This window comes from Grampus griseus (assembly GCF_964374135.1).
Source record: "Grampus griseus genome assembly, chromosome: 11".
Lineage (NCBI taxonomy): Eukaryota > Metazoa > Chordata > Mammalia > Artiodactyla > Delphinidae > Grampus > Grampus griseus.
Window position 1 is genome coordinate 9,501,718 of NC_139005.1, and position 24,441 is coordinate 9,526,158.

A 24,441-nucleotide genomic window follows, 5' to 3' on the forward strand; every position below is an offset into this window, starting at 1 on the left:
GGAGAACTTCATTCTAAATATAAATAAAATGTCAGGGGGATTGGTAATAACCAGGAAATAATTTATGGATCCTTCTGGAACTCTAGTCTGCTATTGCTCCAGGGTCTGTCTGACTAGCATATGTACATTTCAGACATAATATTGACTGTTGCCAAGTTCTCTCCTACTACACTTTTACCTCCTCACTATCCTCCCCATAAAAGCATGCAAAACAAAACAGGCATGGGCCCCCAGAATGCTGTCAGTCTTGAGTCTTCCCATTCTTCATTCACAAGGGTACATTGAGATGATATCATAAACGGGCTGGGTGCTAAGTGCTAGAAATCCAGAGATGGAAGGAGATGGTCCCTTCTGTCCAGAAGCTGACTTCGGATGACTATAGTAGCTAGCGTTAAGTGTACTTGTTCCAGGGAAATGCTGATTTCAGCAGGGATCAAATCTAAGAACTAAAGTTCAATAAAGTTTAAGGTGTCAAGGGGACTCCTTCCTCTCAAAGTATTCTTCAACTGAAACCGTGAAGGAAACACTTTATATAGTGAGGAATTTCACAAATTTTGGATTCCTACCCCCTTTTCTTCCTCTTTGTATCTCTGACCTAGTAACTTCTCTAAGTTTTCCCACAGCATATAAGAATGAGATCAGTCATCTTTTCTTGCCAAGGACCAAAAGGGAAACTACACAGACCAAAAGGAGGTAACCCTTATATTTCAGATATTTCCAGAAGTTAACAAAAATTCCTCTTTTCCCCTTAAAAACCTAAATTAATTTGCAAAAAGAGAGAAATCTATTCCCTATTTTAAAGTATGATAATATTATTTTAAAGCAATAAATCCAGTCAGTTTGATAACATAGTTTGTGTTCATAATTTCAGAAGTTTTTAATCTATTTATTTTATTTTGAAAACCAGGTAAGTACTGTTAATATGCTTAGGCTGGTCTTATTACTAGGTCCTGAGGATGGAAGAATGTTTCTAGGTTTGATTAAAAAAAAAAATGAACCATGATGTAATTTTAGATTTCTTTTTTTCCTTTAGACATCATTTGGTCACCATTGCAATACAGTGTTTTACCACCAGATATCTATACAGCACAAGGGGAAGAGAAGAACAGGTAATTACTTACTGGGTTATTTGGGGGTACAGAATGTGACTACTGGGATAATTCAAGATTACTATAGATTTCACTGGGGGTCTGTTTTAGCCAGGAAAGCTGATTCAATGTTCTAGTAGCATCAGCTGAACAAAACTTGTAGCCAAATCAACTGTTGACATCATTTGAAATAATAGGAGCAGGGAAGCAGCATAGTTAAGTGGTTAAGATCATGGACTCTAGGGTCAAGTTTCTTGGGTCCAAACCCTGTTTCTCCTATTTGCTAGCTGTGTGACCTTGGGAAAATTCCCTAACTTCTCTGTGCCTTAGTTTCTTCGTCTCCAAAATGTGGGTACTAATAATAACTCCCCCAGAGGGTTATATAAGGATTAAATAACTGATTGTGCTTAGAATGATGCTTTACACATAACAAGAACTTTACAAGTATTCGTTAAATAAAGACAAAATAAAATGTAAATCTGCTAGCTCGTCTCTTTGTGCTGGATAGAAATAGTCAAAGATATCAAGATCTGAGTGCATGGCAGATTCTTTTAGCCTGTAACTTTGGAAGATTCCTTTGAGAACTTCCTGGAAGCCTTCTTGGTAGCTATTCTGAAAGATATGGAATTTGGTGACAGTCTACTGTCCCTAAGAGAGCTGGCAACAATCACAAGCACTCCTGGTATCAGGAACATCAGAAGGAAGACGATCACACAGCACAAAGAAACAGCACGCCAGCCCACTCAGGCTCCCTAAGCCACTGCCAATAACCTCGGGGAACATGGGCACAGAATAAGCAGCTGAAAAAGGATGAAACAGGATTTTATTGCAGTGACAATGACATCTGGCTGGTGTCAGTAATATTATCTTTTTCCCTCTTTCCAGGATTCAATGAAAAAAATGCTTTTCAGCAATGAGTGCTTTGTTTTATTAATTATCACTATATACAATTCCCATCTCGTTTTTCTTCAACAGGCAGTGACTGTGGTGAATTGTTCATTTTACAGAACTACCTAGGCATCTTTTCTGGACCTGTGACAAATCTAAAGCCCCGAACCAGCGTCTAAGACGGGACAAAATCTCGAAATTGTCTGGAAAACAGAAGGTATTATGTCCTCTGAGCCAAATTTCAGCCACAAAACCGCGGGATCTCTAGCACATACCTTCATCCGGACTTTATTTCAGAGACGGTCTCCTTGGGTCTTCTTGGTCAGGAACAGCCCTTGCAGAGGAGTTTGGAGAATGCCATAAACCACCAGGGAAGCTTGGGAACACATCCATATCTGTCCTCTGCCTTCCCCTTGGCTCAGAGCCTGCTTCCTGGTAGGAAGACAAGATGACGCTGTGCAGGGTTGACTGTTAAACCATCTTCCCGCCCCCAGCCCCACTCTCTTGGTGCCCCTCCCTTCTCCTTTCCAGGGCTCTGGAATGTGTCACATGGGAAATGGATCATGTGGCTCCAGGGGAGAATGTGGCCGGCTTCTCTCTCCCTTCCCCCACTTTTCCTTTTGGGAGCATAGCAGCAGAAATCTCCGACCTGATTGGCTCGGACCAAAAATCTCCACATGAAAAGGGGAAGATTCAACCACCCAAACCTCCAGGCTTCTCCGCTTTCTTTTTTGTTTTATTTTTCATCTGAACATTTTTCCTGGGCATTCAGAATTGCTTGGAAGGGAAGGAAAGAATGCTCTCTCCCCAGACCGTCTCTTTCTTTCTTATCATCAGTACCCTAACATGGCAAGGTGTTCCCTAACCTCCCTCCAGAGCCCCCTTGGCACATCTGAGACAATCAAGTGTTCAGCACCACGGACAGCATTACACCCCCTTCAGAGCTCCTTAAAGCCATTTGTCTATTTCACTCTCAGGTAAATAAAAATATTCAAAAAATATTTCCCCTGAGGTCTTGTGTCTAAATATACATCAGGCTATATACATGTAAGGCTCCAACCTCCCCTACTATCAACTTACTGTAACCTTATAAACACAAATATAATTTTTACATATCATTAAACCTAAAAAGACCATCCCATGTCCACCTCCCCGGCCCCATCCCACCACCCATCCCCACCCTTTAAACATGCTCCATGTTTTTTGGGGGGAGGGGAAATTCTCATTACACAGTTTACCATATGCCCATATATCTACGCTCACAGGCACAGTGACAGACAAACGTGAGTGTGCACGTCCAGATGTCTTTAGTCCCATCCCTAGGCCTCAGGCAGGGCTGAGTTCTCCAACTCAGAGAGGGAGCCCGGCAGGAGCAGTTTTGTGCAGGGTCTTTCCTGCTTCACTGACGTCCCGGTTGCCATGGTAACTGTTGAAGGGGATGATTTCGTTCAGAACCAGTCACCATGGGACCCTACTGACTAAAGAAAGGAAGAGGGAACAGGACTGAATTGCAGAGGAGGACTTTCAATTAGCATTTGCAGAGCCAAATTTACCTAATGGGCCCTTTCTTTACTGAATTGTTGTTGACCCTAAATCTTGAAAGGCTTCTAGGAATTCGTATGGACTCTGCAATGGTAACTCCCCCCATCCTCCACTGCTTCTTTCCTTAAAAATCTATTTAGGTGCAACTAAATGAAAATGCCAGCTTCACAGAACGACTGTGGCATGCCACCACAGAGCACAGGGAAGAACACAGGAAACGTATTTCTTCTCAGGCTGAGGCTTCTGACTTTTATGAGGCCGTTTATCTAAGTCGAACAGTCTTAATTTTAGGGAGATACTTTAGAGCCACACCTGAACCAGGAACAATTTGTGAATGCTTTACAATTGTATAGCGGAAAAGATAAATATGGTTTAACGTGCCTTGCTGGATTATTTTGAATAAAAATAAATTTGAATAATAAGGTCAATCCCTTGGATAGCATTTGGACTATCCCAAGTCAGGAACTTAAGCTAGCTATGCACTTGTCTCATTAGGCATGCATAGAGCTGATTGTTTCTAACTCAGAATCCTAAGCATGGCAATTCTGAATATTTATTTTGAGGGATAGAAATGCTGACTTTCAATGTGCAATAATGCAAACTCTATAAGAAAAGAGGTAGCATACAGGAGCTGGAGTATAATTTCAGGAAACTGAAGCGCCTTCCTGGTCCAACATCCACAGCTTAAGATATGTTTACATCTTTTATTTTAGGATAAGAATCAAGTTAATTCTAGTTTTTCTATGTAAGACTCACAGAGAAATTCAACTCTGTTAGTTCTAATATTTGTCACTTTCAGAAAATTCATTTATCAGGAAAGCTGGATATGTGTTTGAAGAAAGTTTTAGAGAGCCAGCCAGATGGTTACTTAAGAGATCACCTCTCTTCCTTTAGTGAATGATAACAGCAACAACAAAACCGGCTAATATTTATCATGCACCAGGTATTCAGTACATGATGTCATTTAATCCTATCAAACCATGAAACAGGTACTATTATTAACATTCCTGTTTTACCGACGAGGAAACTTACAGAAGATAAGTAACGTGCCCAAAACCACACCACTAGTTAGTGTGGGAGCTAGGATTGAGGAGTATTTAATATGACTCCAGAGCAGGCATATTATATGATACGAATCTGTATCATGGATAATGGACTCGATCAAAATAACTTGTCTATTTAATGTGACTGATGTGATTCATTACTATGGGCCTCTGACAGAAGAAATCAAAAAGATTTCTTTGGGCTTCCCTGGTGGCGCAGTGGTTGAGAGTCCACCTGCCGATGCAGGGGACATGGGTTCGTGCCCCGGTCCGGGAGGATCCCACATGCCGCGGAGCGGCTGGGCCCGTGAGCCATGGCTGCTGAGCCTGTGCGTCCGGAGCCTGTGCTCCGCAGCGGGAGAGGCCACAACAGTGAGAGGCCCGCGTACGGCAAAAAAAACAAAAAGATTTCTTTAAATCATTTGAGATGCAAAAAAAAAAAAAGGCCAAATTATTCATTCTTTTTAGGATGATTGTATGTGTACATCACAGCTTAGTGATAAAATAATAAAAACGATTTTATAAGGAATCATAATCTGAAATATTATTAAGGATGGCTATAAAACATGTTATGTAATATACTAATTCTGTTAAAAATATTAAATTTATAATCACCAAACTTATTCCCAGCCATTGGGAAGAAAATAGCTGTCTTCTATTCAAACCCATAAAAATCCCATAATACTGTGTAGCTAGGGTAATATTTTGAAAATAATTTATGTGATTCTTTTCCCCTCTGCCTGCCTGGGGAATCGATTTGCCTTGGGGATAGGGAATGTGGCACTGTTCAGAAATTATAAAAGTAATGGAAAGAAAGAAGGAAATAATATTCAGCTTCTGAAATTCAAAATAGGAGTGTACAGCAAGACAACAGGCTTGAAATCCAAGCTACCGTTTTGAAAGCCATTCTCAAAATTCCTTTATTTGTCATCAACCAAATATGGAAGACTTTGCTCAGACTGTTTGGTACCATAGAGAAGGCCTTCACACTGGGGCAGGCAAAACCTTTCCAAGGGGTTCCAGAGCCTGCAGGCAGTTCTATCGGAATTTCTAGATTCTCAACTTCCACAAGCTGACTTTCCTGAGAACGGGTGCAGTCAAGATGCCGTGCTCGTTCTTGGTTCCCATCTAGTAGTTTTTCTTCCCTTTTACCATAGATTGGTGAACGTCTCACCCACCTCCACCTCAAATCCTACAATGGTGAACTGCCTGGATCTTAAAAAGCCCTGGGAAACAAGCAAAGAAACAACTGGAAATATTGAGGATGCTATTGAGATATTAGTGAACTCAATAATTGAGTTAACGCATCCTTTTAAGAAACAAGAGCTTTCCAATTGCTTTAAACAAAACTGAAAGCAGGGCTTCCCTGGTGGCGCAGTGGTTGAGAGTCTGCCTGCCGATGCAGGGGACACGGGTTCGTGCCCCGGTCTGGGAAGATCCCACATGCCGCGGAGCGGCTGGGCCCGTGAGCCATGGCCGCTGAGCCTGCGCATCCAGAGCCTGTGCTCCACAATGGGAGAGGCCACGACAGTGAGAGGCCCGTGTACCGCAAAAAAAAAAAAAAACAAAAAAACTGAAAGCAAACCACTATCCAATTGTCCACTGAGAGAGTCATTACAACAGTTCTCTTAAAAGAAAGCTCTTTTTACAAAAGAATGACAGCTAATAAAGGCAGAATATAATAGTTAGAACACCATTTCTGCAGGCCGCAGTGAAATAACTGATTCAGGCAAGGACCACAGCAGGTATTCAAACTATGAGATGAAAAGTTGTTGGGAACAGGTTGTTTGTACGTTATTTACAAACTGCAAAGGGAAATGTGTACTTTTTCAAGGGTGAGACTGGCAGGGGCTCACCATCTTAACCAAGTGACCAAATTTAGCATCACTAACCTAACAGTGGGACAACCTGAAATTAGTGCCTAACATAAAGCAAGGTGACCTACCCAACATTACTAATGAAATATTCTTTCTAAAAGCATTTAACCTGAATCTAATCAAACCTCTAGACAGAGTGCCCAGTTTGCGGGGGCAGGGGGGGGGAAGGGCAGGGGTTGGAGAAACAGATTAAAGACATCATGAGAAAATAATTGACCAAAATGAGAAAACAAAATATTCTACAAGAGAACTAGTCTGGACTTATCAGAAAGTCAATGTTGTGAAATAAGAAGGGTGAGCTATTATTAAAGAGACTAAAGAAAACCAATTGCAAAGCATGTAATTTGATGAGATGCTGACTGGGGAGGGAGGGAGAATTGGTATAAAAAAGCTCTAAAATATTTTGTGGAAATTAGGGAAATTTGTCTTGTGAACTGGATATTAGATGGTGTCATGGAATTATTATTTCTATTAGGTGTGAGAAACGAATTGTGGTTAATAAGTGGATTTCCTTATTCTTAGGAGATGCTGAAGTATTAAGGATAAAGGGTCGAGACGAATTCAAGTTACCCACAAATGGTTCAACAACAACAAAAAATATGTACGCACATAATCAGAAAGGGAAAGTAAATACGGCAAAACATTAACTGGCGAAATCTGGGTGAAGAGTGTATGGGTGTTTACTGTACTTACTTTCAATTTGTTGTCTGAATGAAAATAAAAAAGTAATAAATTCTGCTCTGTGGTGAAAAAGGACATGCCACATGGAAAGTAAGAGTCTCTCCCTCGGGCTTCCCTGGTGGCGCAGTGGTTGAGAGTCCGCCTGCCGATGCAGGGGACACGGGTTCGTGCCCCGGTCCAGGAAGATCCCACATGCCGCGGAGCAGCTGGGCCGTGAGCCATGGCCGCTGAGCCTGCGCGTCCGGAGCCTGTGCTCCGCAATGGGAGAGGCCACAACAGTGAGAGGCCCGCGTACCGCAAAAAAAAAAAAAAAAAAAAGAGTCTCTCCCTCTAGGTCTCAGGTTCAGAGAGAAATAGAAGAGAATAAAGCAGCCAGTCACTGGGCCTGACCTCTTTCTAGACCAAAGGCGGATATGAGTGCATTCATTTTCTCTTGTAGTTGTTTCAAATTACCACAAACAGTAGCTTAAAACAACACAAATCTATTATCTTACAGTACTACAGGTCAGAAATCTAACATGGGTCTTACTGGGCTAAGATTATGGTGATAGCAGGGCTGTGTTCTTTTCTGAAGGCTACACAGGGAGAATCTGTTTCCTTGCCACCCACATTCCTTGGCTCGTAGCCCCCTAACTCCTAACTTCAAAACCAACAACCTTGTATCTCTCTAACCATTATTCCACAGTCACATCTCCCTTTGTCTGACCTCAGACTGGAAAGTCACTTGATTGGGCCCGCCCAGATAATCCAGGATAATCTCCCCTCTCAAGGCCCTTAACTTAGTCACATCTACAAAGTCCCATTTGCCCTGTAAGGTAACACAGTCACAGGTTCCGGGTGGTAGGGTGAATATCTTCAGGGGTCCTTACTCTGCGTACCACAGTAAGTTACCTCCATGCTGAGAGGGGCACCCAGGGCAAGAGCTCTCTGCCTTTGCTCCCCTCTGGGGACCACTGCCTAGGCCCCTCATACCTCATCCTCTGCACTCTGCATGGCCGTTCGGGCCAATGGCAAGTTTCTCACAGTGTACGTAGGCATACAGAGCAGTCAACTGTCCCAAGTGTTTCCGGTTCCCTTGAAGCATGGATGTTCAACTAACAGCCAGGGGGCCTGCCGTGGTCAGGTGAGGTGACTCCACAGCCGGGGCCAAGGGGAAAAGAGTCCCCAAGGGGAGGAGGCCGATTCTCCCCGTGGAGATTTGCCTGAAGCCAAAAATGGGCCATGAATTCACCAGCTGCAGGCTTCAGCATCGCAGGCCAGCAGGTTCCCCAGCGCTCAGGCCAGCGAGGGGCATCATGCCGGAACCCTGCCAGTGCACGCTCTAGGTCCAGAATGAAGTCGGGGATACCCCCCTCTCAGCAATTCCACAAGGATGTGTATGTTACCCCTCCCCACCCTCCATTCAAATGGATGTTATCTTCAGAGAGGATGACAGGACCTCCTTGGGAGGCATTATGAAAGAGAAAACATTTTTACCCAAAGGAGACTTATACTATTTAAAGAAACCACTTAAGAAATGAAATTGAACTATACCTGAGACTGAATTGGACACTTTGCCTGGTTTTTTTTCTCTCTAACCTAACAGTTGTGATGGTTTTAAAATATGTCCACAAATTTTTGATATGCCTCCCTTCAAATGGTGACATCTAATACGACTTCCCTTGAACATGGGCCAGACTCATAACCTGCTTCCAGTGAAGAGAATGTGGCAGGAGTGATTCTCTGTAATGTCCGAGGCGAGATTATCATAAGGACAGTTTCTGCCTGGCTCTCTGCCTCTTGGATTGCTCAGCCCCCATGTCGTAGGGACACTAAAGCTGTCTTGTGAAGAGGCCCACGCAGGGAAAACTGAGGCCTCTCACCAACCAGCACCAACTAGCAACAGGGCAGTGAGCCACCTGGCAACAGATCCTCTGGCCCTATCAAGCGACTGCAGTCCAGACATCTTGACCTCTACTTTGTGAGGCCCCAGGCCAGAACGGCCCAGCTAAGCTGCTCCCAAATTCGTGACCCACAGAAATTAGGAGATAATGTTTATTATTAAGTTCCTAAGTTTGGGGGGATTTTGTTATGCAGGTAACTTATAGATAACTTATACACAGGTGAAAACTACAGAAAACAATGACGAGAACTACCTTTTCTTGGCATATTCGAGCTGCGGTGAGTTACATGTGTCCATGCTGCGTATGTGTGTTCCTCTTGTGGAAAGCATGTGGTTTTATTAGGCCAAGAACAGGAGGAAGGGGAGAGCGCAACTAGCCACATTAGAGTGCTGTCTAAGGGGAAAAAAGAAAGCCACTGAGGTGGAGGTGGATTTATTATAAAGACTCAGAAGAAGTGCAGGGAACTGAAGAACAGGAAGTGGCAGTTAGACCACAGATGGGACTGAAGGCAGGGACAGAAAGCTGTCAGAGCCAAGAGACACTGACTCCATCTCTTTCTCTCAGGCTACGGGACCGATTGTCCCCTATTTTCTCTCTCTTAATTAGCTGCATTCACCTGCTTCTCTTTTGCAATCAGCTGGTTCTGATTACTGGCCCCCAAATGGTGACCTTGGCTCTGAAAGTTACATGACCTTACAAGTTCAATGCTCCTATTTAAATGGCCCAGTCTCAATTAAAAATAGAACTACCATATGATCTAGCAATCCAACCTCTGGGTATATACCTAAAGGAAATAAAATCACTGTCTTGAAGAGATATCTGCATTCCCATGTTCATCGAAGCATCATTCACAATAGCCAAGCTATGGAAACAATCTAAGTGTCTGTCGACAGATGAACGAATAAAGACAATGTGATATACAAATACACTTCACACGCACGCACACATATAATGGAGTATTATTCAGCCTTAAAAAAGAAGGAAATCCTGCCATTTGTGACAGGGTGGATGAACCTGGAGGACATTATATTAAGTGAAATAAGCCAGACACAGAGAGACAGATACTGCATGGTCTCACTTATATGTGGAATCTAAAAAAGTTGAATTCACAGTAACAGTGAGTAGAATGGTGGTTACCAGGGCTGGGGGATTGCGGGAAATGGGGAGATACTGGTGAAAGGGTACAAACTTTCAATGATAAGATAAATAAGTTTTGGAGACCTAATATACATACAGCATGGTGACTATAGTTAATAATAGTTGTATACTCAAAATTTACTGAGAGATTTCAAGTGTTCTCACCACACATACAAAAATGGTAACTATGTGAGATGGGGTGTTAGCTTGATTGTGGTCATTTCACAATGTGTATGTATATCAAAACATCATATACTTTAAATATACACAATTTTTATTTGTCAATCATATTTCAGTAAAGCTGGGGAGAAAACATATGACCCAGGCTCTCAATGTTCTGATCTAAATTCTTAGGAGGCAGAGTCTGTTTGACTCAGCTTAAGTCGGATACAGAGCGGATCCAACCAGCTGTAGGCACTGGGATGGAGCAGAGTTCCTGTGCTACCCCTCAACACTCTCTAACAAATCTGGCAAATTTTGTAAAGGGGAAGGACAAGGAGAGGGGGGAAGTGACCGACAGAGGAAATGGCTGGCATCTTAGTGTGTGTGTGTATGTGCTTCTAAACTTCCATGACCTCTCTCCACTGGTGAGCCTGCCAACAGGCACAGCACCTTCGGCCTCCATGTCACCTCCGTTTGAATCACCCACCTGAATACGCATACCCTTCACACTGCCTGGGTTTTCCCACATGGACACCATGCTGTGTCACGCTCCCACAGGTTAGACCTGAGGCAGTTTCCTCTGCCGTGTCCACCTGGGGAACACCTATTCCCATCTCAAACCCTGCTGCCTTTCATCTTCTCTGAGGTTCTAGGTCCCTCTTAGCCCCACCCCCTCCAAAATAAGTTACTCACACCTTCTTTCTTACTATAGTACTTCTTTAATTTTCACATATATTACTTCTTTTATTGTATACATTATATTGCATTGTGTTCATAGATTCCTATAGGGAGCAATGTCATTTAATTCATCTTTAGACCTCTAGGATCTCAAAAACAAAGTAGGTTCTCAACAACAGTGTTCCAGCACACTGAACAAGCATGATTTCAGGGACTAACTTAAAGCAACTTAATTTTTATTTCCCACTGTCCCAGTGAAAACACTCTGTAGTGCCTGGTACTCCCATCCCTGAATGAAAACCTGAGCTGCCCCATTCCTTTTTATGGTCACTTTTAGGTAAGAAAAGTTAGTAATTAAAATTTCCAGTCCAGTATCATAGTCGAAATTTGCCCCCTGACTTACAGTTAAGGCTTTCCCCTTCCCACCAGTTTGCAGCCGCTGTACCCGGGAAAGCTGACGTTCAGGCAAAGAGTGGAGCCACGTCCCTCTCTCCCTGGTTTGCCTGTCTACCAGCACTCCAACAACTCCACTCAAATATCCTCTGCAGCAGCCTTTCCCAGTCTTCCTCGTGACTCCTTTATGCCCCTGATATGGGTGAGAGTTTAAAAGCAGTCTAATCAGTTCTCAGCCTCCTACATCTTGCAGAGTCCTACAGAGCAGTCTGTCTCTGGTATTTCTTGTCACAGGGTCTCGGAAAGCACTCCTGTTCTGACATACTTTTATAACCGTTTAACTAAACTGTCAGCACTTGGGATTTTTCTACCTCGAACTTTCAATAGGTCTCCCTCCTCACCCCAAGTCTCCTATCCTTCTACCCCATTCCACTCCTCACTTCTGCATCCACCCACTTCCATAACCTCTAGTTATTGACCCCTGCAGAGTCTCTGAATCCTGTCTTCTTACCTAGGCAACAATGTCTGGCCATTTCACCAATGCTTTTGCTAGGGATTAAACTCATGTGCTTCTCAAGAAAAGGGATGCAGTGAAAGACAGATTACCCCCTCCCCTTTTGGCAGAAGATACTCCTGGCCATTACTGCCACGTTTGGGTCTTGGCATCAGTGACTGAAGTAGTATGGCGGTTTCAACTTCTAAATTACTTGTATCTCTAGAAACCAGAGTCGCCCTAAAAGAAAGTACCTTGTCTCTTAGAACCTCACATCCTTGACCCAGACACGCCGTCCCTCCTATTCTAACTGATTCTCTACTCACTGAAAGTCTGCAAAACAGACTTGATCCTCACCTTTCTCACCTGTTAGTACTGACAGGACCATTTGTGTAGTCAGAGCAGCCACATCAACCCTATGAGGCTCTGGGAAGAGGCTTCCTCATCAATGGCCTTTCCGCTGGAGAACACCCACGTACATACATGTCAACGATGACTCGATGTCCCTCCCCAACCAGTGGAGCAACTGTAAAAGGTCCCCGCACCCCACTACTGCAGTCCGCCATGCTAATGGCCCAAGATCCACAACGCAGTAAAGCAATAAAGACATCACCGTCTGTCACCGCTGTTAAATTAGCACCACGCTCTAACCAACTGAGCTAACCAGCCAGAACTGTGTCACCTGTGCTAATCAAAGGCCCAACTTAGGAGGCCAAAGTCCTCCATCTTTGCAGTAAATCCTGTGTATTCCTGGGGCCTGTATTAATGACCTCATCACTGACCTTTCCCAAATCACGATGCTTACCACCTTCTTATCATAGTGCCCTCTCTCCTGAATAGAGCTCACTATGCCCTACTCATCGGCCCATCTCAAGCTCTAGCCCTTATACCTCTAGAAAATTTTCAAATATATAGCTATTCAGACAAGTGGTCTTAAACCACAGGCCTAACTTCTTTTCTCCTCCTGCTTAAAGCAGTGGTTCTCAACTTTAGCAGCAAAATGAAGAGCTTTAAAAAATACTGATGCCCAGTTTCCACTCCCAGAGATTCTGACTGAATTGGTCTAGGGTGAAGCCTGGGCATTAGGACTTTCTAAAGCTCCCCAGCTGAGTCTACTGTGGAGGCAAGGTGAAGAATCTGTCTTAAGGCTCTCTGAATACGGATGCATCCATGCTACACAGAACATCCACATTTTGGTGAGGAGATGGCACGCGTAAATGTGGTGGGAGGCTCAAGGCAGAAACTGTTGATCATACACTACATATCAAGTTCTACGCTAGTAACTCATGCAGTCTTTTCAACTGTACCTCATTTCCTCTTTACAGTCATCCTATGAGGTAGGCACTATTGTCCTTATTTGACATATAGGGAAACCGAGGCCCAGAGAGGGCACACAGAGTGACTGGTATGCTCAAGTGTCAAACCCTTTCTGTGACACCATCCTGAAGAGGTCACGCCTCTTACAGCTGGATGACCCTGTAACGGAGCGCCGCAGGGCGCAGCCCTTAGCCCTCCGCCGTTGCTGCCCACCATCACCCCGCACCCCGTTACCAGGCAACGGTTACCGGGAGATCATTAACGCCGGGGGTTGGAGCCTCAGCGAGAGGTCTTGCTCAGCCATTGGTCGGCACCACAGACGGCCCCATTCAGCCACTGGTCGGCGCTGCCGTGGGCCCCGCCCCCAAGCGAGCAACTGTCAAGGAGCCACCGTTTGAGGGGCGTTTTTGAGCCCACGGTCGGCGGAGCGGTGGTCGTCCACTTGGAGAGTGAGGTAAGAGGCCGATCCCAGCCTTCTCCCCGGGGCCCTCCAGCTCACCCGACCTCGGGCTGGCAGACGAGCTGGGGGGCCCAGGGAACAGGCTGGGGGTGTGCCCTGCAGGGCTCCAGAGCCTCGCCAGGACCGCCCACGGGCCGGGCCCAGGCCCTGAGGCTGCGGTGACCCTCTCCCCCATCCCCGCCTCTGCGACCGAATGGCAGCGGCAGTCTGCATGGGACACAGTCCGGGGAACCTGGCCCCCACTGTTTACGCGGCCTGAGGAGCCTGAGGGCCAGCTGGGCCCTGGGCGCCTGGCTGCCTCAGCGATGACAACTGGGCAGGGTCTGGGGACCTGGCCCGGAGGGAGCCACCGTCTGAGATCTGCCTCTTCAGCCTGGGCACTGGTGGGAGGAGCCAGACTGGGTGCTGGACTGACCGCCCCTCTTCTGTCCACCAGGCCTGGACCTCGGAGGGCGAAAGTCGTGCCTTGGGACCTTCCCCTTTTCTTGTCAGAACAGAGAGTAACATTTGTTTTGGTGGAGATTTACAGGAACATCGTGACCTGACCATGACCTGACCTCAAGGACAAAGGCTCTGACACCAAGAAGTGTGCACCAACTAGCCACGCCCCTCCCTCGCCTTTCCTATAAAAGGGCTTTGCTGATTGCTTTCAGGGAGTTTGGGGTTTTTTAAGGCGTGAGCCACCCACCTCCTTGCATGGCCCTGCAATAAACCGTTCTGTGTTCCAGACTCCAGCATTTTGGTATTGTGTGGCCTCACTGTGCGTCGGGCACACAGGATTTGCGTTTCGGTAACAATCCCACTCCCCCCAAAAACAGGCGCCAGCGCAGAAACCCTAGTCTATTGCATCCATGGATATATTTTTTTTTCCTGGAACATTTTCCCATGAACTCCACACATACAGCCCAGTTACTAGGCTATACTTTAGGCTGCCAAAATGAGGCGAAGTGCTCCAGGCAGAACTTCTTGATAGGAGACTACTAGGTCTGGGCCTTTATTAAAGTACTTCCACTCTATTGACCGATACCTGGATCCTTCTCCCTCACTGCTAACTTAAACCCTGCGCCTTTCTATACTGAGTTTTTCTTACAGATGAAGCTATATTGCTTACCTACAAGCCATTCCTTTGCTGGTCTACTAAAACCATGTATTCCACCGTTCCTCTGCCTTGTACTACAGACAGTACACAGAGCATCAAAATATACTGCCTAAGCTGCATACGACTGCTGCTAACATCAAGATGGGGCTCTCGGGGCTTCCCTGGTGGCGCAGTGGTTGAGAGTCCGCCTGCCGATGCAGGGGACACGGGTTCGTGCCCCGGTCCGGGAAGATCCCACATGCCGCGGAGCGGCTGGGCCCGTGAGCCATGGCCGCTGAGCCTGCGCGTCCGGAGCCTGTGCTCCGCAACGGGAGAGGCCACAACAGTGAGAGGCCCGTGTACCGCAAAAAAAAAAAAAAAAGATGGGGCTGTCATACCTAGTGACCTGGGAGGCTAGCGGCGACAAGTCGGTACTTTTGTTGCGCGCCAGTGTCTTGGTAGCTCAATTCCACCACTTCACTCCATGCAATCCACATTCCGCCTGAGGTATGCTTCGAGGGGCCAAGGGACCCACTGGGAGAGGACACTGTGGGTGGTACCTTTCAGGCGCTGCAGGGCAAACTCCAGTGCTTGCGCAGGTGTCCCACATACCCTGAGAGAGAAAGAGGTCAGATGGGTCAGTTGTCTCAAAACACTTGCAGAATTCTTGACTCCCGTTACCTTAACTGTCCTTCCTCATCCCAACCTCAGCCCCTGCTCACGACTCTGGCTTTCAGAATCCTCCTTGTCCCACTCACTTAGGGACTCCCCTATTTCCACCTCACCCACGAGGAACTAAATGTGGCGCATTTCTGCCTTTCTGTTTACAAACACGCACAGGGTCGCACTATTTGAAGGAAGACGTGCTCTACTGCCCAGAGTTCTGTTTTCCTAGCTTCCCCTCTCCACTGTGCTGCATGGCTACTGCCTTCATGCACAATTTTCCCACCTTCTCCCTCCCACTGCACTACCTTATTTACATTCACATCTTCTCTTGGTCTCCAGAAAAAAAAAATACAAAGAAAACACAAGGTTTTCTTTCTTGGCCCCTCAGATTTGTTCCTCTATGTCGCTCCCAGGGTTATCTTTCCAAACACAGAAAGCTCACCACTCTGGTTTAAAGCCTGGACGGCTCTCCCACGCCCACGCCTTTACTACTCGATTCGCTGAAACCTCCTCACAGAGTTCACGGCCGAAACAGAGCAACGGAAAGGAGTGACGACCGTATAAGCATGTGGAGTTGTGACTGCAAAATCTCGAAGAATGTAGTGTTGTGTGCTCGAATCCATCGCGTCCACGTGAATTAACCTCCGACCTTTCTCGAGGGTCAAATTTGGTTGACTATTACCAGCCAAAACGTTTCTAAATGTTTTCGCGCTAAAAATGATCAGTCAAGCGCATGAGCAAACGCCCAGAGGGTGAGGGGGCGTCCGCTGTTCGCGCAGGCAGATCTCGCGATGTTTGGGCCAGCCCGGGGAGTAGTAATGTTTTTTGGGGTGCTTTGAGGCCTATTTACCCCCCCCTCCTCCAGCCCCGATGGATTAATGCTGTCGTCAAATAAAAAAAATCAAGACTCCGCGGCGAGAACAAACGAGGCTAGAAGTAGGCGACACGCCAGCGGCAGGTCTCCGGGGCCGAGGAAGGGCTTTTCTCTACGAGGCCCCGAAGGCCGCACAAGTTGTTCAGAAACAAAAGCCAGAAGTCTGTAAAAAATGGAAAAAAGCCAACCAGTTTATCACCTTAGAATGCGGTGTGGAGATTTTTGTTGTTGTTTTTCCACTTTTCACTGTAGGAAAAATCCCATTGGCTGACAACACACCAAGTTTCCCCTTTCTGCTGCTACTGCGCCTGCGCGGGGCTTTGTTTACTACCTCGGGCGGCCGCTGGGTACCCACTTCAGAGTCCGGAGTCTAAGGTCTTGGTGTGTAGTTCGTGATGAAAGTCGCGTTTTCAGCCGGGAACACGGGTGGGAGGTTAATAACAGGACAGGTTAAGTGTAAACCTGAAACCAGTGAAAATACGAGCCGTAATGAAAACACGAGCCGTAATGAAAACCAATCTTGATCACTTAGAAATCGTTGCCTGTTCAGATCTGTCGTGGAAGAGCTTCATTATGAACGTAATGAAGGTGATAGCACCACTCTAACCATAACTAAGAAGTGGTAAGCAGCAACAGTACTAAACCCAAAAGCGAAGGTCGTATTTAGGTACCTGTTAAAAATATGGACTCCTGTAATGGAAAAGATGCAAATAACACTAACCCTAAGCCCATCTTGCTCAAATTTCGAGCAATACCTGCATCATTAAGAATGACTATTGGAAAAAAAAAAAAAAAAAGACTCTCGAAGCAGAGTCGAAAAGGGAGCCATGCAAATTTTGAAACTAAAAACAGAGATGACTCTAGAAGCAATAGCCTGAAAAAGCACAAACCAACAAGCAAATTTTCGAAAATGGTTTTAAGTTCCCTTCAGAATCAGTTTCAGGTGGCTTAGAAGGCTATGATACTTACAAAATGAGAAGATCTGGTGAAACTTTGTGTTATAGATATGACTGGATCTGTTTGAAAACAAAGAAAACGCAGGCAAGCTGATTTTTTAAAACTATCCTTATGGAAGAATTTCCAGTGATGCGTTTTAATGTGCTCAAAACAGCCTTAAGTAACTGGTAGATTCAGCTAAACCTAGATGTTTATCTTAGAGTTGGATAATAGCATAGATGTTAACAATTTGGAAATTTTGTTGGACTCTGTTAGGTTTTAAATGATGGATTTGAAGACTTTAATTTGTAATAGAAGAAACTTTCTACAAAAGGAAGGTGAAATTTTTAGGTAGCATGAAATTAAGTAGAGGAAAAGTATGGACATGTGTGCAGATGGGGCCAGATTTTGAAGGCTCTGGACACCTCCAGCATGGTTCACAGAGCCTTCACCTTAAAAAATCAGCCTCTGGGTTTTTCTTATTATGTTCGATATGACAGTAAAATTTAGTAAATGTAGCAATTTGGATACTTACACTTTAAGGCAACAATTTGTACCAAAGTCACAAGGAACTTTAAAATCCTGCTCCGTTATCTAGAGGTACACTCATTTGGTTGAAGTAAGGTGATAGCCAGTTTTCTAAGCCAGGACTGAATTGACATTTTCTTCCTGAAGGAAAAGAAACGTAGATAAGCTGAATTGATTCTTTGTTCGCCTATTAAGGTGATTAAGACTGACTCATAAACACTGCTTACTTTGTCAAGGCAATCAACAACTGTAAAAGAAACTGAATGCTTTTATTGCACATGATGAGATGGTTCTAATGGAAATAGAGAATGGGAATTGGATGAAGAGTTGATATAGAACTATGAATCCTTTGAGACTACTGGTTCATTTACATGTGATGAAAATGTTAGTGTAAGACTGGTAAGTGGTCAAATAAAACTTCGTCTTTGTTCACTGAAAAAAAAAATCCTTTGATGAGTAAAAGAAACTCACTACTGAATTGGTTATCCATTCAGTCTGTCATACGACTCAGGAGATAGACTTCCAGAATTTCCACAATCAGTAATTACCCTGACATTGTAAAGCAGTGAAAAAAACTGCTGCCATATGCGTCCACATATTTATGTAAACCTGGGTTCTTGAATTATTGTGACCCCAAGATAAGAAATTGCTGATCAGTGAATCTTGTATGCATTCCCAATTACCCAAAATTGGTTGAATCAACACAATATAGTCTTACTTATTAACTGAGTGATAGAACTTTCTTCAAGATAGATAATTTTAAACATTTTTTGAAGTATTAAACATGTGATAGCCAAATTGCAGTGTTTGTGCATGAATCCTTAATGATAAACAAGGGACTTCAAGAAAACTGTGCTCCTGCTTGTAGCTCTGCTCTCTTGCAAGTGTTGGGAGTAATTCCAGCACTCTTGTCACACCTGAAGAAAGAATGTTCCAGTCAGTTGGAAGGGAATCATTAGCAAGGGGGTGGGGGCATATGGGAGAAGAAAGGGTGACTTTGATTGTGAATATTAAGCAATGCCCATTAAGGACATATCTGCTGAAGCACTCTTCCTGCTGTTAGGGAACTCCTCTCCCGCCTCCCTCCTACCCCCATCTTTGCCTGGCTGGCTTCTTCATTGCATTTACATCTCTGTAAGGAATTCTGCCATCTTCAACATACCAGAGTCTTCTGTCATAGTCACAGAATGGCTGCCACAGCACCAAAAATCATGTTCTCATGTGAAATGTTCAAACAGAAAGGCAGGGATAGAGGGAGAAGAAAAAGAAAAATGCTTTCTCTTTGTGGCCTCCCTTCTTATCAGGGTGAAAAATCTTTCCCATATGATTTAACAGACTTCCCTTCACATTTCATTGCTCAGAACCTTGTCACATGACTACCTCTAGCTGGGAGGAAGGGTAGGAAAATACATACAGAAGAAAGAAGTAGTTTTTTAAAAGTGGTGCACTAAAAATAATAGGACTTATGAAAATACAAGCTTAGGAGCAGAACACTGAAAGCCTATGCAGTTTTGTTACCCTAGGACCATAAAAGTTACTAGGCTAATAAAAAATACACAATTAAACCTCCACTGGCAGTTGTACTCAACATCACAGTCATCTTTTAGAGCTATGCTGTCCAATATGGTAGCCACTAGCCAAGTGTGGCTCTTGAGCGTTTCAATGTACCAATCCAAACTGAGATGTGATGTAAATGTAAAATACACAGCAGATTTCAAAGACTTAGTATGAAAAAATAATGGAAATATCTCATTAATAGTTTTTATATTGAAATATTTCACCTGTTTCTTTTTACTTTTTAAAAATATAGCTATTAGAAAGCTTAAAATTACATGTTTCTCGTATTTCTTTTCCCGGACCGGGGCACGAACCCGTGTCCCCTGCATCGGCAGGTGGACTCTCAACCACTGCGCCACCAGGGAAGCCCTGTTTCTCGTATTTCTATCAGACAATGCTGCTTTAGAACCTTTAAACCTGGGACATGTGCTTTCTCCTTGGACATATAGGTCCTTGAGGGCATTTGATTCCAATTGAAAGCAGTTTTGTCAAAATTAAAAATCTGATCTAGCATCTCGTGCCCTTGGATTGGAAGAATTAATATTGTTAGAATGACCATACTACCTAAAGCCATCTACAAATTTAATGTGATCCCTATCAAGTTACCCATGACATTGTTCACAGAACTAGAACAAATCATCCTAAAACTTACATGGAACCATAAAAGATGCAGAATTGCTAAAGCAATCCTGAGGAAAAAGAAAAAATCTTGAAGCATAACCCTCCCAGATTTCAGGCACTACTACAAAGCTACAGTAATCAAAAAGTATAGTATTGGCACAAAAACAGACATACAGATCAATGAAACAGAATACAGAGGCCAGAAATAAACCCGCACACCTATGGTCAATTAATCTTTGACAAGGAGGCAAGAATATACAAAGGAGAAAAGACAGTCTCTTCAGCAAGTGGTGCTGGGAAAGCTGGACAGCCACATGTAAATCAGTGAAGTTAGAACACACCCTCACACCATACACAAAAATAAACTCAAAATGACTTAAAGACTTAAATATAAGACATGATACCATAAAACTAGAAGAGAACATAGGCAAAACATTCTCTGACATAAATCGTACTAATGTTTTCTTAGGTCAGTCTTCCAAGGCAATAGGAATAAAAGCAAAAATAAACAAATGGAACCTAATCAAACTTACAAGCTTTTGCACAGCAAAGGAAACCATAACAAAACGAAAAGACAACCTACGGACTGGGAGAAAATATTTGCAAATGATGCTACCGACAAGGGCTTAAGTTCCAAAATATAAAAACAGTTCATACAACTCAATAACAAAAAACCAAACAGCCCAATCAAGAAATGGGCAGAAGACCTAAATAGACATTTCACCAAAGAAGACATAAAGATGGCCAATAGGCACATGAAAAGATGTTCAACATCGCTAATTATTAGAGAAATGCAAATCAAAACTACAATGAGGTACCACCTCACAGCAGTCAGAATGGCCCTCATTAAAAAGTCTACAAGTAACACATGTTGGAGAGGGTGTGGAGAAAAGGGAACTATCTTACACTGTTGCTGGAAATGTAAATTGGTGCAGCCACTGTGGAAAACAGTATGGAGGTTCCTTAAAAAACTAAAAATAGAGTTGCTATATGATCCAGCAATCCCACTCCTGGGCATATACCCAGACAAAACTATAATTCAAAAAGATACATGCACCCATATGTTCATAGCAGCACTACTCACAATAACCAAGACATGGAAACAACCTAAATGTCCATCGACAGATGAATGGATAAAGAAGATGTGGTATGTGTGTATATATATATATATACATATATATGTATATATTTATATGTATATAAAATGGAATATTACTCAGCCATAAAAAAGAATGAAATAATGACATTTTCAGCAACATGGATGGACCTAGAGATTATCACACTAAGTGAAGTAAATCAGAAAGAGAAAGACAAGTACCATATGATATCACTTATATGTGGAATCTAAAATATGACAAAAATTAACTTATTTACAAAACAGAAACAGACAGACATAGAAAATAAACTTATGATTACCAAAGGGGGAAGGGGGTGGGGGAGGGATAAAGTAGGAGTTTGGGATTAGCAGACACAAGCTACTGTATATAAAATAGATAAACAAGGGCCTACTGTATGACACAGGGAACTATATTCAATATCCTGGAATAAACCATAATGGAAAAGAATATGTATATCTATCTACAACTGAATCACTTTGCTGTACACCAGAAACTAACACATCGTTGTAAATCAACTATACTTCAATTTTTTAAAAAGCCACTAGAATTACCATAATGACAGTCTCTCTTTAAAAACAAAAAACAAGGGCTTCCCTGGTGGCGCAGTGGTTGAGAGTCCGCCTGCCGATGCAGGGGACACGGGTTCGTGCCCCGGTCCGGGAAGATCCCACATGCCGCGGAGCGGCTGGGTCCGTGAGCCATGGCCGCTGAGCCTGCGCGTCCGGAGCCTGTGCTCCGCAACGGAAGAGGCCGCAGCAGTGAGAGGCCCACGTACCGCAAAAAAAAAAACAAAAAAACAAAACCAAAAAACTAAGTTAATGAAAAAGAAGAGTCTGATCCAGTATTCAGCCTTCTTGATCAATCAGTCCCCCAACCCCCAACCCCACACACAGGACAAAACAGTTTCGCACCTTCGTTTACCCTGTGTAGCTTTACCACATAACAATGTCATAAAAATCTTAAAGTTTTTTTGTTTGTTTGTTTTGCGGCACGCGGGCCTCTCGCTGTTGTGGCCTCTCCCATTGCGGAGCACAGGCTCCGGACGCGCAGGCTCAGTGGTCATGGCTCACGGGCACAGCCGCTCCGCGGCATGCGGGATCCTCCGGGACCGGGGCACGAACCCGTGTCCCCTACATCGGCAAGCGGACTCTCAACCACTGCGCCACCAGGGAAGCCCTCTTAAAAGTTTTTGAAGCCACAAACAAGCCTCTATTTGTACTAAAGGAAGGCATTCCTGAAGAATTTCCTGCTTTTTTTCTTAAAGTGTTTATATTGCTAAGGTTTTGTATTTAATTGTAAGAAGACTTGCCCCTGATCACTTCAAAATGTAAGTGTGCTAGGAAAAATAATGAAAGAACCAATGTGATTTCTGAATTATGTTGACATTATTTCCCCTTGTATCAATTGCATATGAGCTAAAAATGACTATATCTGGCATACAGAGCTCGTATTGTGGGAGATAGGACTGCCAGTAGGCAAAAGGGAGAGAGAATTCCAATCCTATATTTTCAGAGGGGTGGTATACATTTATGAGCTATCTCGGGCAGTGTCAGTGAACAATAACAGGGAAATAAGATGATTCTTCTCATTACCAAGTTTACATTTAGTAAAATTTCCCATTTAATTAATGCAGTTCTCTGCCTCTCTCAACTTAACTCCATTGAATTCTCAAGACCCTTTCAAAAGCAACCTCTGAAGCCTTCCCTGATCTCACCTCTAGAAACTTCAGAGCACTTTGCTTGTACCATCTTTTTAAAGCACATATATTTGGCCATACATTAATGTTATTGTCTCTTTGTTTAACTTTTATATATAGAATAAAGCTCCTGCCATGGAAGATGGTAATTGTATCTTACTTTTCAAATTTTCTCTAGTGATTGGCCTTATGGTTCATACAAATGAGACACACTTAAGTATTTGTCGAATTTAATTGTACTGTATCTATCCTAAAATGACTTATTTAATACATCTACTTTTTATTTAATAGAGTATTTCTAAAATTTAAAGTATGAGTTGGTATTTGACTTACATCTCTAGTGCTTAAAAAAACTACAAGAGAACCCTCTGCGTATTAGAAAATCAAACCAAACATATTAGAGTATGTACTGGTGGATTTTTTTTTTAATATTTTAAGTGATTAAGACTGAATCCACAGTTAACATAGACCTATGATAAATCTGGATCCACATATTGATGACATGTTTTAAAAGATGGGTATTTTAGAGCTTCCCTGGTGGCACAGTGGTTGAGAGTCCGCCTGCATCGTGGGTTTGTGCCCCGGTCCGGGAGGATCCCACGTGCCGCGGAGCGGCTGTGCCCGTGAGCCATGGCCGCTGGGCCTGCGCGTCCGGAGCCTGTTGTTTCGCGGCGGGAGAGGCCACAGCAGTGAGAGGCCCGCGTACGGCAAAAAAAAAAAAAAAAAAAGATTGGTATTTTAGATCTCCCTCCTTCTCCCTTTTCTCAGGGCCTTTCCCCTTTTCTCTTCTACTTTAAACTCCTTATGTTTTATTTATCTGTCTTGATAATCGCTCAAATCAAGAAATCAGTAAGTAATGTCTAACTTTTAAGTCTAAAACATCATAACCACATTTAAAGTCCTGAGAAGCCAGCATGAAGCAATGGTCATGATGAATGTGGTAATTATTAACCCTGTCCATCTAATTACACCATTGTACATCCCAGTCATCAGGGCACTCAAGAATGATGATATGATTCTGTTCTCATCTTTTCACTTGGGTATACAGTATACTGACACAAATCTCATGTTGACTGATAAACTGGACTTGACTAGAAGGGCTCTTTTAGAATGACTTACCAGCAAAAAAGGATCTACCATTTACGCAATCAGTCTACAGTTTCCCTAAATTTTCTCACTTTGTTTCCATTCTTGTATGATGCCTTTCCCACCGAGGTGGGAACCCCTCAAATACAGAGACCTTGTCTTATTTGTCTCTTGCTTATTTGTATCTATAACTCCAGCTCTCACCTAATGCCTGACACATAGGTAATCAATAGATACGTAATGAGTGAATGAAGTACAGCTTTGATCAAACAATCGTATGTCCCATGTGAGCTTGGTTGTGATTAAATGTTGCTTATTTTGGTTATGGAGCGTTACCTATGGGTGGTGGTTGGCTAAGTTCTTTTGGTTGTAAGGAACAGTCTCATTTGTTCCCTTGAGTAGTGTGTGAATGTATGTTCACATGTGTGACGGGAATCTTAGCCATACTGCCAAATCCTTAGACCATGGAAACCCAAACTACGGGGCCTTGAAAGAGTCACATGTGAACAGGAATTATAAGTCCATTAGGAATGTTGAGAGCTCTGGACATCTTTGCCATGGAAGTCCATGGCCTATGAGTCCAGCACATAGTGACTCTACGTCCCTACATGTCTTCTCTCTGCATCAGTCTATGCTCTT

At 43.6% G+C, this 24,441-nt stretch overlaps 1 protein-coding gene across 2 annotated transcripts in view; it reads right to left on the reverse strand.

The window, feature by feature from the left end:
- The window catches only part of GPR19 (G protein-coupled receptor 19), a 30,915-nt gene extending 14,838 nt beyond the window's left edge, over nt 1-16,077 (reverse strand). Inside the window, exons 1-3 of one of the 2 annotated variants that reach the window (XM_082665089.1) lie at nt 15,829-16,077; nt 15,119-15,333; nt 2,252-2,408 (exon numbers count right to left, since the gene is read on the reverse strand). The gene's annotated coding sequence lies outside the window, so the exon portion shown is untranslated. Of the gene's footprint in view, nt 1-2,251; nt 2,669-15,118; nt 15,334-15,828 lie in introns of those variants that run through there. The other variant, XM_082665090.1, reaches the window with a different exon arrangement.
- Between the last annotated feature and the right edge of the window lie 8,364 nt (nt 16,078-24,441).